The sequence below is a fragment of the Aphelocoma coerulescens genome, chromosome 2 (genome assembly GCF_041296385.1).
Source record: "Aphelocoma coerulescens isolate FSJ_1873_10779 chromosome 2, UR_Acoe_1.0, whole genome shotgun sequence".
Classification (NCBI taxonomy): Eukaryota; Metazoa; Chordata; class Aves; order Passeriformes; family Corvidae; genus Aphelocoma; species Aphelocoma coerulescens.
Genome location: NC_091015.1, coordinates 47,707,726 through 47,724,318, shown reverse-complemented (window position 1 = coordinate 47,724,318; position 16,593 = coordinate 47,707,726). Strand labels below are relative to the sequence as shown.

The 16,593-nt window shown below is 37.5% G+C and overlaps 1 long non-coding RNA gene across 1 annotated transcript; it reads right to left on the bottom strand.

Moving 5' to 3' along the window:
• Window positions 1-11,526: 11,526 nt before the first annotated feature.
• Window positions 11,527-14,126, bottom strand: LOC138105720 (uncharacterized). The gene is made up of 3 exons (XR_011148640.1): window positions 13,989-14,126; window positions 13,255-13,895; window positions 11,527-11,607 (listed from the first exon to the last, which is right to left on the bottom strand). It is a non-coding gene; the product is annotated as an uncharacterized lncRNA (long non-coding RNA).
• Window positions 14,127-16,593: the final 2,467 nt, after the last annotated feature.

The following is a 16,593-nucleotide window of genomic DNA, read 5'->3' as shown; positions in this document are numbered from 1 at the left end:
ATAATTTTCTGAAGAAAGTTTCATTAATGACCTATTAGACAAAGGACTGGTGTTACTACCCAAATTAATCTGAGTCTGTAAGTAGTTGTCTCATACACTTTCAGACTCAGTGAGGCCAGTGGACTGATTGCAGTGGTCTTTCTGTTTAAACAAGTGGAATCAAGAATGATGCAGCATTTCAACAGTGCAGAGAATGCAGTACTGATCCCTACCAACACACTTAACCTTTTTTGCAACTAAATCCCATAAACCAGCTTTAGTGGTGCAATGAAGTTCATTGTCTGCTAAGTCATTGTGAATCATAAAGTCCCCATTTGTGTGGTATAAATCAACATAACTATTCAACAATTAAATCTACAATGAATATATTTTTTAAATTGCCAAGCATTATGTTTCATTTTACAAGCTTGCACATGCATTCTTTACAGCCTACTGTCATGTAATGCTTTATAAATGATACTTGATAAACAACAGCTGTATAATCTTAGAAATATTCATCAAGAGGCACATATATCCATGGTAAATCACTTTTGACTTGTACAATTCTGATGGCTGGCATATATTCTCCTAACTGCTTGCATGTGGAACATAATAGGACATGGCACTATGCTTCTGTGAGACAAAAATACATTCAGAAAACATACTTGGGTATCAATTGCAAGCAAGAATGAAAAACATTTGTTAAATGCACAGTTCCAAAGTGTAAATCTCATAGTAGATGCTATATTTATGCAACACCACTATGGATATTTTGCATAATAATGCAAAATAATGTTTATTTTTAAATTGGACTTCATTGCACTAATTTTCACAGTTTATTGGCACTGAAAACCAAAGCTAAGGGAAGATGTGGTATCAGGCACTGGCTTTGGTCTCCCATAAATTAAACCAAGCTGCAGCTCCTGTATTTATCTCAGCTGTTAGAGTTCTACTAATTCCCTAGATTATGTCATAGTTTATTTCCTATCTTTTATACACACTTCAGCTTTCAGAAAAGTCCTTGTGAGGCAGAATATAAAATAGAAGAGTTCAGGTATTCTTTCAGATGCTTCTCTGTGACTTCTGCAGGGCCAGATACCACAGTTCATATGTCACAGTGAGTTTTGGGGAGGAAGAGATAAGGAGAGAAGAACATCATTCACATGCTGATGGCAACTCAGTACTGATGCTGTTACATAGCAGTGAGACTGAAGAATTGAAGTGCACTGTGATTGCTACCTTTGGGCTCTGTGCTGAATTGAATTGCTCATTATAGCAGCCTCACCTCTGGCTTTATTGAGGATGTGCAGTTTATATTTAACATTTACCCTATAAGGTTACAAGTATTGTTCAAGAAGCACCATTTATCTTTTATTTAGTATCTTCTAAGGAAGTCAAAGCCTGAGGTACAAACTGTATCTACTGCACGCACACAGCAATTTCCACGACACAAGTTACATTTGTTTTTAAAAAATCGTGGATAGGATTCTCCTCACCTAATCAAGCAAAGCACACCCGATGTAAATCCCTCAGCTAGACTTCCTCCAATACCCAATGGAGAAAACCAGACCAATTAATCCCATCCTAAATACTACCTGAGAAAAGAGAATGAACCTCCCTATGGAGAGTGTGCAGACTCTAGAGGCAGCCTAAAAGGCTTCTTTAGAGCAGAAATACCTTTTTTTTTATAGGGTAGTGTGAAGTGAGATGAGTGCAGCCAGCTGTGCCCCTTTTAGTCCCTGTGCAGCAGCCATTCCCCCAGCACAGCTGCCCTTAACTACAGAGCACATGGGGGTTGTACACATGTGGCACAATTTACCCCAGCTGTGCAAGTCAGATTTCATTCAGGGAAGGAGCTTAGTTTACCTGGTCTGCTGTGTCTGCCAAAAATTAAGAACTTCATCCATGAGTGGGTAAATAGCTTTCATATGAGTTACATGAAGCAGTAGAAAACCTTTCTTTCCAGCATAACCCTACAGGATCTGGAGCTGTTTGAGGAAGATGTTGCTTGAACAAGCTTTCTACTAGTTGTTTGTATCCATGATACACACTTAGAGGAATTTGCTATCTCTGCAGTTCTGCATTTGTTGTCTGTGTTATGCCAAAACATCTCAGGTTTTTGACAGAAGTTAATGGATTCTCTTTATATCCTCTTATCTCCACTATGGACTGAGGAAAAGCTGGAGCGTATCTTTTATTCTCTTATAGAGGCAGAACATAGGCAGGAGCTCTCAAGAAAGGAGGTGCTGCAGAGGAAGTCTCCTGGCAATCTAATTAAAAGATGAGCTTTGGGCTGAGGGGGAAATTGCATACTTCTGAGACAAATGGTGGAAAACTAAGGAGTTTTTCCCATTTTTCAAGTCTGAATTTTGAAACATGACTCACATAAGACAACAAATTTGTCAGCTTCATTTTTTGCTGATTAGAAGTTCTTATTAGGAAGTGTAGAAGGTACATTTTCTCTGCCCCTTTTTTCAGACTTGAGTAATTCCAATAAATTAATTGGCACTCTTATCTGTTGTGTTGGCATCTCTGGTTTTATCCATACATTTTGTCTATGTCTGTTTGTGAACAGATACAGGTCCTGCCATGTATTTACCCCTACAACCTGTTTTAGGCCTTTTTAAGCCTTTTTAAACAATGTGCTCATCAATAGTTTCTCTTCTTTTAAACACTTCTGTAGAAACAGAGACCGGATCTACTAAACCAAATCCAAGAGCAGACGAGATCTTACTGGTCTACACTTTTGCATAAATGAGAGCAAGTAGTAAAAGTAAAAAAATTTAAAAGTTTCTTCAGTTAGGCACAGGCTAAATTTACATTTTGAAAGCAGCAGAGCAAGTACTCATGACTTAAAGTTGTATTTCAGCTCACTATTAATGTCATCCTGCTAACAACATAGGATAAAAAAGTTTTACAGTGCATACTACTACTGATTATTTTTTAACTATAGAAGACCTTGCCTTCCTGGTGACATGAAGGTTTCCAAAAGAAGGCAACGACAGGTACTTAAGAAACAAAGCATGTAGAGGCATCTTTTTCCCTTGTATTCCATTCCAGCTTTTGTTCGTTGTTTGGATTTCCTGAAACAGAGGCAACATCTGTAGAATTGTGTTTAAATTCATTAATGAACCTCTTCCCCAGGGACTCATCTAATCCTTTTCTTAATTCATTTTAATTTTGGCCTCCACCCTGAAGCAACGAGTTCTACAATTACATGATGTATAAAAGCTTTTTCTTTTGTTTGCTTTAAAGCTGCTGCAATCTGAATGTGCTTCGTTTCTTAACATGGTGGAAAACACTGAATAACAATTCACTACCCACACTCCTGAAATAATTTTTTGCTTTATAAATCTCTGTCATGTTTTTAACCTAAGATGTGCTGTAGTTTTTTTGCCAAGATTATTGCGATCTTTACCTCTCTTTAGTTCTACTGAAACATTTTTGAATTGTATGCAGCATTAAATGTGTTACACACATGAGTTTTATTAAGTTGTTTTCTGTTTTGCTCTGAGGTCCTTTCCTAAGAAAACCTAACACTGTAGTTGACACAAATTATGCCATCAACTTGCAGATTATCTTATAGAATGAACCCCGGTAACCCTGGATTCTCTGTTCAGGATAGAAATAGTTCATTCAGAGCCCATTCTTTTAGTGATCGGGACTGATTTACTCCGAATGCATTACCCTGCACTTACTGATAATGAACTTTATTTGCCATTTTATTTCACTGTCCTTTCCAGCGAGCTCTGGAAGTCCCTGCTGTCTTACATCTCAGAAAGTCTCTCTGCCAGGTAGCACAGGAGAATGATGAACCAGACAGATCCAGCTATGGGTATTTAGGGAACTTGTTGGTTGAGAAAGTTGACCACTTACAGCTATTCTTTGTTATCTGCATTTAAGTCATACTAATCCATGGCAACAGCTTCCCATTAGTCCCATGGTAATTTATTTTGTAGAAACCTTTAATGAGGGAATATATCAAAAGCCTTTTAAAAATGCAAGTACTCTTTAGCATTAGCATCACTGTAACCCACATGCTTGTTGAGAGTTTTAAAAACTTCAAATACATTTGTAAGAAGTATCTTCCCTCAATAGAATTGTGTATTATGCAGTATACTGTGTTTGTCCAGATGTCTATTAATCTCATCCTATATTGCAGTTTTACCATTTTGCCTGTACAGAAAGCAGTCTATAGATCCAAGATCTCTCTGGAGTCCTTCATAAATATTGGTGTCACATTTCCCACCTTCTGTTCCTCTGCCAATAGGTTAGACACCACTGTTAGTAGTTTAGCAATTTTATATTTGGGCTCTGTTATAAATCTTCAGCGAATACCATCTGTTCCTGGAGATTTCTTACTGCTCTGTGTGTCAATTTACTCTAAAGCCTTTTCTATTGACACTTGAATTTGAGCCAGTTCCTCAGCCTTATCTCCCATAAGGAATGACTGATATCAGCACCTCATTCTCTTCTGTAATGAACACTGATGCAATAAATTAATATAGCTTTCCAGCAATAGCCTCATCTTCCTTCAACGTTCCTTTCATACCTTGATTGCCTATTGGTCCCATCTGACTCTCTGTCAGGCTTTCTGGTAATGGTATGTTTGAAAAAAGTTTTATTAATAGGTTACCTGTCCTTACTGTTACTCCTTCAAATCCCTTCTGGCCTGTCATATGGCATCTCTGTATTCAGCTTTCTGCCATCTATACTCCATTCTGTTCTGTTTGCTGGGATGCAGCTCCCAATCTTCACTTCTGATAGCTTTCTCTGCTTTAGTATTTAACATAGGCCAGGTGATTTTTTGTTTCTTATTTATATTTTTAATGATAGCATAAACTTTCTCTGTATCTCTAATATAGAACGTCTCTAAATTGTCTTCCTGAAAGTGTTTTACTCCACTGATGGCTGCTTTTCATTTTTATTTTGCTATTTCACGGTTTTATATTGTTTCTATTTTTAAAGATTTTGGTATTATGGCACATTTGGGAACTTTCCCCTTCCTATAATGAGGATAATGAATGTGGTCACTCTTAGGGGACTCTGTATGAGTAGGTATCTGTTCCCTGGGTAGCTGCTCCATAAACCAGTCATCTCTGATACTTGAAATTGTTCTCTCAGAAACAAATGTGCCTAGAAATAACATTTTTTAGATAAATTAATATATTTTCAGAAAGTCTGCTTTCATTTTCAATAGAAAAACAGTTACTGGGAGAAAAAGCAACCTAGATTTAAACTTTTTCTACCTAAAATTGTAATTTATATGATGTGGATTGTACTATCTGCTATGTAAGTATCAGCATTTCAATTCTTAGCTTGATTTTACTTTGCAAATTTTATTTTTTCCTTAACCCAGTGTAACTTTGATGATTTCAGTGGATCTACTTTTCTGATTTATACTGAAGTAGAAGTAAGATCAGGTCTTAAATCTGCAGATACACCTAAAAGAGATACTATAATTTGTAAGTGTTGCAGATGTGTACTGTGTGGTCATTTTCAATCAGTCTTTTATTCCATCTGCTTTCTTTCTTCATAATTGTTTTAAATTTATGGCTTACATGATTTATTTTCCAACAAAATTACCAGTGAGACTCAAGAACTCTACAAATCTTCTGACTAGCTAACTCTCACCTTCCCTGCTAATCTGTGTACTTATGAAGGAATTTAGCTATAAATCAGCAGTAACACAGCTATTTTAGCAAAACCAAATGTCATCCATTCATTTGACTTCCGGTCCCAGCACAGTCAAAATGCCACAGGGTGATCAGGAGATGTGTGTAAGTGCTACACAACAGTGCGTTTAGTTTTTCCATTTGTCATATCATGTCAACTCATACTCTTCAACCTCTTGCCACTTAAGATGTAAGCAGGAATAGCTGTCAATATAATCTTCAAGACATCTACAAACAAATTTAATCAGCTGAACACAAGGGTGACTAGCAAATTCCAAAGAGAATCAGAAGTCTTCTCTGGAAGCAGAAGAGATCTCAGTGCTCTGCTTTGGAGTTTATCTGTGTCACTGCCCTGCAGTCTTGTACTAAGTGCTTTCTTCTGGTATTTTGCACCAGTGGACATGAATCTCCACCTGCATGTTTTACCAGGAATCCCATATCACATTACCATGGATTTTTGAAAAAGAAAAGTTTTGAACCTCGTGGAGTTACCAGAAAAATTTAAAATAAAACAGTTTTAAGGAGTGGTTATAATAATAAATAATAATAAAAATAATTTTAAAAGTTCTGTGGAGTGAAAAGTTGAGAACGGTAGTAACAAATGGAACTTTTCTCCAAATTAAACGCATGTTTAATTCTGGTACTCTTCCTGTCATTTAGTTTTCTTGTGTGATGTGAAAGTGATTTTTTTATAGAGCTAAGAATATCTAGTTAGCTGATATCTAAAAACCTAAGAAGAGGTTGCTGTGAAACCGCCTTCCTGTGCTAGAATTGATATTGTTCAGAGTCACGGAGGCAACTCCTATGTTTCTGTGCCAAGTCAGCTTCTCTCTTTACACCAGTCTTAAGTGTTCAGGAGTTGGAAGGCAAGAAGATGCTTTTCTTACTGAATATTTTGTTGCAATAGAGAGAAATTCTTTCTGATCTGTGACAGGTACTGGCACAAAGTTCTGGCAAGCCAAAGCTGATAAAAGCCAGCTCTGATTATGCCTGTTTCTTGCCATCGAATGTTGTGTGCTTCTGTCATTCCAAGTAAATCCATCCAACTCATGAATCATAATCTATCAGAGGTTACTTTTATCTTTCCAGTGATATCTATTCTGTACTTCTGATTCCTGCTCTCACGCCTAGTATAAATCTTATGTGTAATTATTACTTAACTATTCAACTGCTTGCTTGGTTTTCACATGTGTAATTCAATTTAAATGACTAACAAATAAAAATGTTCCTGAAATTTAATTTTCACTTCTGTAAAGAAGAGTTAATTACTTTGTTGTCTCTACCAAAAGTTTTGTCCAATGTCAGAAAAAGCTATAACTATTTTTGCTTCTTTCCTGAATGAGGGTGTATTTCTTGGACTGTAATGTGTCTTTTTTTTTTCTTATTTTTATGAAGAGGGGGATTGTGTTCAATTTAGATCATCACATGACATCACATTTGTGTAATTTAGTCCTGGCAGCTAGCAAAATAAGACAAAAGAAAGACAAAAATATCATATTGGTTCTTTTTAATCTTCCATAGACCCTATTGTTGCTGGTTGTTTTTTTCAAGAGAGGGGAGTTGAAGGTTTTGGCTCCATTTAGTCCTTATTTATTTGTTTATGCTCCTTATCAAGAAGAGCTGTTTCCTAACTAAGAGTGACATTTTTGCTTTATAAGTACTATTGACAAGAAATTGTTGAATTTCTACAGCCCTCCTTTCCTTGACCCACTATGAGTGACACAGTTTGTCTCCAGTGATGCAGTTTGCTCTAGTTCTAAAATCTTAGGTTTGTGCACAGCAGTTTTAACAATATGTACAAGTATTATGACTACTGTATTTTATCAGAGGTAGGATATCATGTGAGGAAGGGGCTGCTTGTAAAAGAAATTATAGTGCACGATGCTTTGGCTCTATATCCTGCAGGTAAACTGACTGATATTTTAATTTCCTTGGACTCTTTTGAAAGCTCTCTAAATGAAGGTTCTGAAGAAAATACATAACTTTGGTTATCATATTTTATGGTTATTACTGTGTACACATTAAATGTGAATTAATGCAATAAACCAGTACATTTCACATAAAAAATACTATGAATTTCACTGCCGTTGCTGACATGGCACATGTATCAATGTAATTATGGGTTACAAATCCTTGGTAAGAGAGGCAGTGTTACAGGTTTTGAAATTCCCCCATTATGTGAACTCCAAAAGAATGCTGCAGCTTGTATTTAATTTATCTTGACTGGTCGGCCTTTCAAAAAAGTAATATTGATGCCGGATTTGTCTTTAGTTTGATGGCAGTCAGAGTAAATAAGCATGTGGAATGAACTGGTGCCAATGAAAATGTTGGGGCTTGCTCCACCCTGGATTAGTTTGATGGTGTGAAACCGTCTCAGACAAGTGAACAGAAGAGCTCTGAGGCTTTTTGCTTCTCCAGGGCCCCTACAGACCTGACACATCAGGGAGGTCTCTGTTTAGGACTCACTCCATTTGCTTCGGCTCCACATATTTGTCTGGGGATGTCTGGACTATGTTTTTTAATAAATCACTGATCAAAAATGTGTCTTTTTAAGCATTTATGCGGAAGAGCAATGAATCTGCAAGCTCTCATATTCTGAAGATAGCAAATAGCAAAATTTGGTGTGCCCATACCTGTGTACCTAAGAACTTGGATGAACAACTGAGTTCTGATGACTTAAACCACTGCCAAATACCCATACCAGATGCATCTCCTGAGCCTGCCGGAAATCTCTAGCAGAGGTTGAAGCCAGCACATTTTGTTTCATGCTTCCCATAAGTGAAAACTTTGTTGATAGTCAGTTACCATGGCTCAACTGAGATATAATATCCCAAACAGCTGGGATAATTCAGCTGTACATCTGAACACCCATGAACAGGATATTTATTTTATTACCGTATTATTTGTTCTACTGTGTCATTCATTCATTGCCGGTTGAGAATCAATATAGTCTTCCTACCTTTATGCTTCACACATCTGTCTAAATGCCACTCTTACACTCTTTTACATCATCCATAATCATACTTTATTTGTCTTGCTGATACATTTAAGTGTAGAGCTTCCTTCCAGTTCTCATCCTCTGGTTTTTCAAATCCCTCCTTCAGTATCAAGTCTTCCCAAAAGCTTACCTATGTTAGTCCGTTAAGATAAGAAATGTTGTTATGGCCCTAGTGTTTAGAAAAATACATGTGCCCTAGTACCTGAGGAGTACCCTAAATGAGGAGGCAGTCAGTAAGTTTATTGGATATACCACTAGTTTCCAATAAATGAAGAGCAGTTCCTCACACATCAGTGCTAGAGGTGAGTTACAGCACAGCAACAATAAAAATCCTGAGCAAGCAGATGGGTAGCTGGTTGAAAGGCACTGTGGAACAGGAGCAAGATTGGAAGGGGAGGGAATAAGAAATGGTAGATCTCAGCTAAAAGAAGCAGACTGGACTGAAACTATTAAAACTGTGGGACGCTGCATTTAGACCTTAGCTATCTCACTCCTTTGAATCATAGAACCATTTAGGTTGGAAGAGTTCTTTAAAATTATCAACTCCAACCATTAACCTAACACTGCCAAGCCCACCACTAAACCACGCCCCTAAGTGCCATGTCTGCCTGCCTTTTAAATACCTCCAGGCAGGAATGGTGACTCAACTATTTACCTGGGTAGCCTTTTCCAGTGCTTGACAACCCTTTCAGTTAAAAAATTTTTTCTTATATTCAAACTAAATCTCCCCTGGTGCAACTTGATGCCATTCTGTCTTGTCCTATCACTTGTTACCTGAGAGAAGAGACCAACCCCCACCTTGCTACAACCTTCTATCAGGCAGTTGTAGAGAGTGAAAAACCCCAGCTCCTTCAGCCACTCCTCATCAGACTTGTGTTCCAAACCCTTCATCAGCTTCACTGCCCTCCTCTGGACACCCTCCAGCACCTCAGTGTCTTTATTGCAGTGAGGGGCCCAAACCTGGACAAGGATTCAGGCTGAGTACAGGGGGATGATCATGCCCTAGTCATGCAAATCTCTGTGTCCCGTTTATTAATACAGTTATTATTTGTTGCTTCTTCGTAAGAATAAATTATTAGAAAGCATTCAAACTATTTAACAATTAGGTATTATAACAATATAAGTATTTCAAGAGATTAAACACCTTCTATGAGTATATGAATAGCTTCCTTTCCAGCTTAGAGTCCCTTGTCAACACTTTCAGTATCCACCAAAGACACAAGATGCAGATGGTCAGCACCTGCTTGCTTCAGGCATTGGTTTGGCTGTATACAGGCCTAAGTGCACTGTCACTGCTTAACAAATACATCATAAATAATTACTTTAATTAATAATGAAGCTACTTCCTTGGGCTACTCATGCTTTCTGTGTCAGTTCTGCTGCATGTAATAGTGCTAATCTTTTAGGCCAAGTAGATATTAAATTCTTTGAGTTTGGTGAGTTGTTTCCAGCAGCAGAAAAAATTAAATATCATTAGAAATTTTCCTCATGTTTCCATTTATCCTCAGAGAATTTATCATCAGTTCTTGCTTGTCTGAACACATTAGGAATCAGTCAAAAGGAGACTGCTCATAAACCCTAATCACAATTTCAAATTTTTCTACCCACTACCTAGTCCTGAAACAGTCCCTTAGCCACACTACCATGACTCCTTTGCTGTCTTCTGAGCTTTCCTGCTGCCTCTGTGGTGGCATCTGACTCAAATATGGTTACAAATAGGTCAGAACAACACTCAGTCTCTGTATTTCCATTCAGACTCCAGGGAAAACTCGTAAGTGTGTAGTTCTACAGACATTTTCTCCAGCAACAAACATAGTTTAAAGGATCCTTCCACTGTCTGCACCTTTTTACTTGCTTCTATCCTGTTTTAGCCCCTCTGCACTGCATTTAGTCCTCTCTGAAATACCAGCACAAATGTTTATGGGATTATAGTGTACACTTCATCACTGACATGCTCCAAGGCAATAATTGGTTTTCTTATATTTGTAAACCTTTAAAAAAATTTAAAAGCACCACAAATGGATTGTTTCATGAATTTGCCTTAGCATACAACCTTACTGCCCGACTTGGGATGGTAGAAGATGAGGAAGAGCAGGAGCAAAGTGTTATTTTGTCTGCTGCTGCAAAAAAAAGCAGTAGCAAAACACACCCACAGCCCTCATAGCTCAGTGTTTATCCCAGCCTTGTGTATTGGTTTGTGATTGGGACACGGTCTTATATTGTTCCAAAATAAAGAGGAATGTGACTGTTACCTGATTCAACCTGACTTGAAAGTAGCAGCTATACTTACAGGTTCCACAAGGCCTGTGATGCCCAAAAGACCAAATATGTTCTCGGGGAACCAGCCAACCACCAATAGAGCTGTATCCCGCTGCCTTGGACTGTGTTTCAGTTTCCACTCGCACCTAAACTAGTTGCTATCAATTAGCTATCCTGTCTTTCTCCTTAGTTTCTATGGACAATCTGAAAATACCATGGCAGAGGCTCAAGAAATGAGAGGGAACAATAGTCTTTGAGGATATGCTATGTATTTTGTTACTTTAAGAACTCTTCTTTGCTGGCACACAGCCTTAGGGATGTTTTGTTATTATCGCTGCTGTCAGTTCTGAACACTAAAATTTACTGTATTTGATGTTAAAATCTCAGCTCAAGGTTGTAATATCTATAAAGAAAATATTGCTATAAAGATTAAACTCTGAAGGGGTTGTTCACATCCATGAGGAGACAGTAGAATAAATACTGAAAATCTTATCTTTTTCTATTTCTCTGAGAAGCAGGAAACAATATGAAAAACACTTATTTCTATTTGACAGAAAATACTTTAACAATACATAATCATTATCAGTCAATACTCAGATGTTGATAGTACTTGTTCGGATGATGCTTTTCATGATGACCTTTAAATGCCATGGTCCTAAGTGATGATGTACAAAGAATATTCCTTCATTTCAGTATCTACTAGGAAAAAATTAAATTGTTTTTGGGTATAAGCAATATGTATGATAGTGGGACATATCTATACATTGGCTCGCCCTGCACAGTGAGAAATGAACAGGATAACATTCTGAATTTGAAATCACCACCTTTGGGCATGAAATTTCTTGCTGCAAACAGCCCTCAATTCATTATTCTTTAAATACTATGTCAGTGCTTATTCTATGATCCATCTCACTTTTTTCACACTAGTACATCAAACATACTATACAAAAATATTTGCCGAAATGCAGTCCGAACATATTAGTGTTTGCCTAATTGTCAGCAGCAAGATTTTGCATGAATTTTAAATTCTATCCAGCTATGCAACTGACAGGATTACTCAGAATCACGTTAATAATATATATTCTCAGATTTGGAGATGCAAAATTCTTATGTTGTGTCACATTATTCAACAGAAGGAGCTGAGATGAAATGTTTTGTATGGGAAAAGTACTCAGTAATCGCCTTTTTAGAGTTTTTTGTGTCTTCTTTTGAGTTATTTCAAATTACGTGATCAATATTTGATGCTGGCCATAATTAATTGAAGAGATTAATGTGGGGTCAATAAGTCTTACTACTGTTGAGACTATCCTGTATGTATTCGCCAAATCTTGTATGCAAATGTTGATTTTTTTCATTCAAAGATCTAGGAAGTAATTGCAGTAACTGATTAATTTTAAAATAAAGAGCAAATGTGAACTTAGACAAATACAAGTTGAATATTTAGTCTTGTTGAGGTATTTATATTTGTTGAAATATGGTATTTCAGCAGCAGAAATACTGCTTAGGAAGCAGATAATTACTCTTATACATCAGATGATCTTCAGAATAAAATGACATATTCACAAATGAGAAGTGTCCCCAAACTCTGGCTCCTTACCAAAAGAAAAAGAAAATATCTATCATATTTTATATTGCGGAATGAAGCACATGAGGAGTGGGAAAAACTAATTCTGTGAAAGTGTGTGGAACTGACATAGGTTGTTTTTTTTTTTTTTTTTCAAATCTCTCCTTTGCATTTAACTTCCCTTTTATGCCCCTTTACACCCAGTAATCTCCAAGCTCTTTTAAATCATTAATGAATGAACTAGGCTGAACCAGGCTGAACCAGGCCTCCCACTGATTTTATAAAGCAGGAACATATAATTAGGCTAATTTACAGGAGAAAGAGCTGATGTACTGGAAGGGTGAGTGACAAATCCAAGATCCCAAAGGACACCCAAACCAGAATCAGTTATAAAACCTATGCCTTTTAACAGCAAATCTGTTTTTTCACCTGATCCACTTTTGCAGTAGCTGTGCAGGAATGGGTGCTAATGTAAAATAGCATCTCCTCTTACAAAGGGAGTTGAGCTAAAGCACTGGCCAACTAAAGGCACTCGTCAAATTAGTAGGGTGATCAAGTTTATGCCTTCATCCCTCACCACAAGGTCAGGAGTGCAGGATCCAGGCCTCAGGTCCTGATCCACAGCTGGCAGCAGGAGATGCCCCAGTGCCTCTGCAAATCTAGGCCTGTTTAATTAAAAGACCCCAAAAAATCTGCTGCCAGAACTTCTAACAAAGATTTTACTTGGTGGGCATCGAGGAAAATGAAACAAGCTAACCAAAGTACAACTTAACGCTTACCTTCAAGTCCAGTGTGAAACCTGCATTGAAGCGATAAAGTGATCTCTGTGACTCAGTAAAGGCCTCAGTTTTTGTCAATCCTTTATTTAAAGCTCTTCTGACCTAACCACATAAAGGAAAATAATCTTCAACCTATTTTTGTGCGATGATTAAGTCTGCGTGAGCTCCAAAAGCAGCCACGACTGACAGTAGAGAAGAGGGTCCTGGGATATTCAGCAGTGATATGTTGCTTCTGTGAAGGTCATCTCTTCTTTCAATCACAGTGAATGATTGACTCAACATGAAGTTCATATTGCACGATGTACTTTCAGAAGTGATTCATGGTAATGGTATATCTCAAGGGATTGATGTTGAACAGAAGCTACATCTCAAGCTTAAAAAATGATTTAGCAATATGAAAGCCTACAAACCAAAGCTCACGTAGAGACATTTGATGGTAAACATCAGAGAATAAATACAACTAAGAGTCATAAAATTGGATAGACAATAAATCTGACTGTTTAAGACCTTTTGGGGCTCAAATAATGGAATCCAACATCACTTACACAGACATTCCTTGATTCAGTTCTGCATCTATTCCTGAGATGTGAACAGAAGAAATTTTCAGCATTCTGACAGGTTGGAGCAGCTCAAGGAAGTAGCTATGTCAAAAAACACAAGAAAGTACAATTCTCAGAAAATACTACTTGCTCAACACTACCCTCTCTCCCCACCTCAGTGCTCATGGGACATACTTTCAGTAGAGTAGCACTGGAAACCTTTATCTAGACTTGGAAGCATGGCAATGCCACACACAAGCTGTGGCTGGGAGGAGAGGTGACACCCTGTGCCTTTCTCCCCAGGAGCCACTGCTCCTCTGCCTCCCCCAAGGCCAACACTCCCCTGCTATCACGTACATGGAAATGTTTATTGGTTAATGTTAAGCACATGAGATGCCATTACAGGAAAGACCACATTATGCTAGGGTTTCTCCATCAGTGTTCCTCTCTGACCCAGCTGTAAGTTTTGTGAGGAGACCTGGTGGCTGGCAGCCTGCTGGAAGTATTGCTGAGTGCTTAAGAAGGTTATGAGGTTGGAAGTCATGTAAATATCTACTCAGATCAGTACAGGGTGGTTTTTTTTATTGCTATTCTGAAGCATTTTTTTGTATTTTGTCAAATGTTGTCATTGATAGGAGGAAAGGGATTGTCCTTGACCAAACAAATAAAGGTAGGAAACATGAAGTCAGAAAAGAAAACATTACAGGTCTTAGCTTCCAACTGAACTGACATTTGAGAGGGATTTCTGCTGAGGAAAGGTGTTGTTCTGTTTGCAATTGTTGGAGTTAAGATAGGCATAAGCAATTAAGTGGATTTTTAAATATCAGGTCAGTAATTTTAAAGATTATCTTGGCAGATATTTGTTGTCTTTATTAATATGTTATGGTAGGACTATAAATATTTTTTCTGTATTGGGCTCAAAAATGTAAGTTATCTTCAGCTTCTGCTGTCCAAATAATACATCCAGCAGCCTGAGCTTCAGAGGAAGTTATAAAAACCTCACAGCCAGTGAGTGCTACATGACAGCTATTTACCATTTTTTAAAATCATTATTTGTGATAGGTCTGTATAGTCTTGATATCCATATGATTATTCAGTCCTTTTTTGTCTTACTGAATTTTTAGTCTCAGTGATTTCTAATGGCAGTGAATTTCACACCTGAAATGAATTTCACACCTGAAATACTAAAGAAGTGTTGAGCTTTCTGCTGCTTATTTGCTCTGAATGGCCCCTTTACTTTACAAACAAGGTCCAGCTGTGGGTCCCTGACTGCCTGCTCCAGAACATGACTTGTATGTGTAGAGTAAGCAACCCCTATCATCTCTAAGGAGATTCTTTTCTTTCCCCCTCAGCATCCGCGTGGAGACTGGGTGAGACATAGCCCACCCGGTTACATCTCTGTTCCTATAGTGCCACTCCACTCTTCTCCACATTCGTGATTGCCACAACCCATTGCACAGTCCTGCAGCTGATTTGCTTTTTCAACTGCAGTTGCACATTGATCTGTGTACAATGAAGTCCCAGATCTTCTTCAGATGATATAATCAGCTTAAAGCTTTCCAGGTTGAACAGATTATTTTTCTTTGCAGCTGGATTTTGATGCTCTTTGTTATCACTCTGACTTTTCACCTAGCTTATTTAAGTTTCTTTAATATTCTCTACAGTCACCTCAGGTGCTCTACAGGTATACAACTTAGTCCCCTCAACAGACTTTGTTTAAATGCTATCCTTTCACCTTTCCAAGTCATTAATGAACTCATTAAACATCATGGCACATTGTAAGGAACACCTGGGGCAATTAATCTACCATTGTGATGGGATCTGGTCATTTAATCTTACTTGTTTTTCATCTCTAATCAGGTCTAGACTGCAACAATCTTAAAATCTTGTATTTAAAAGGTTCAAACTGTGTCCTGACCTATCTGTTAATGTGCATTCCATATTTATACTTAATTCCCCTAGGACTAAGTACAATTGAAAGCCAAAATTCAAAAATCTGTCTAAAATTCTGAAGACCACTTTGAAAAAAAACCCCACCAAATGGTCAGCCTGCTGTGTTATTACCTGATTAAGCCTTTTATACTGGTGTGGTAGGAATTGAACGAAAAATACTTTCTGCTGCTTAGCATGTTCTTTTACCAGATGCATGGTCTTATGTTGCCTTGTCCATCTGCTGTTCTAATTTCTGCATATTTTTTTAATCTCTTAGCATTTCATTTGTTCTAACTAACTAAATGGAATGCTTCAAATCTACAGTAGAACTGAAAGGTGGATAACATAAGAACGTAAATAATTTGTGGAGTAGAGACAGAAATCCAGGATTCTCTTATCTTGAGAAATCAACAACATTTATATCTCTTGATTAATGATCAGAGGAACAAGAAATTTATCATAATTCCCCAGTGATTTCTGCCCTGATGTTTGTCTGTCATTTTCTAATGACTTTCTTCGTGTGAATATACCCAGTTCTATGAGGGAAATATCATGTTTCTAAAACTCTTATCTATAGTCAGACTGTCTTGTACTGTAATTTTTCATACAATTTTCCCATCTTTTTTTTTTTGTACATTATAGGATACAAATGAAACTGCGAAGTCTTGTTTATTTTGTGAACAATTGCATTTCTGATTTTCTATTTTTTTTTAATGTAGATTGATACAAATTTTTCATGTATGGGCAGACAAAAGGTGAAACAGCATCTTAGCATGGATGCATATTCTAGTTATGCTTCTACCCCCTGAGAAACTGCCCTCAGGGACAAGAGAACACCTCTCTTAGGAAGACAGGCTGAGGGAGCTGG